A 400-nucleotide genomic window follows, 5' to 3' on the forward strand; every position below is an offset into this window, starting at 1 on the left:
GGCCCTGCATGACTGCACTAGTTGCATGTCCAAGAAGCCAGCCCTGGCCATTGGTACCCACGCGAACATGCGGACGCGGGTGGAAGATCACGGAGAACCAAAGTTATCCGAAAAGTAAGGGACTAAAAATTTGCTCAGAACGGCACTCTGGTTGGGTGGCTCGGTTGTTTGGAGCGTCGTCCCATCCACCAAAAGGTTGTAGGTTTGACTCCTGGTCAGGGCATGTACCTAGGCTGCAGTTCCCTGGCCGGGGCTGCCGTTTCACTGTGAAAAGTAAAAACTGTTGTGAAATAGAAAGTGGTGTTCTTAGTCCTGACAAAGAACTTCATGCTTCCACACCGCCTTCAGGGGGTCTTTCTTTGAGAATCCTGACTTGCCTTTTCCCAACAGAATGGACACT

Source organism: Myotis davidii, unplaced genomic scaffold (assembly GCF_000327345.1).
Source record: "Myotis davidii unplaced genomic scaffold, ASM32734v1 scaffold496, whole genome shotgun sequence".
NCBI classification, from domain to species: Eukaryota; Metazoa; Chordata; class Mammalia; order Chiroptera; family Vespertilionidae; genus Myotis; species Myotis davidii.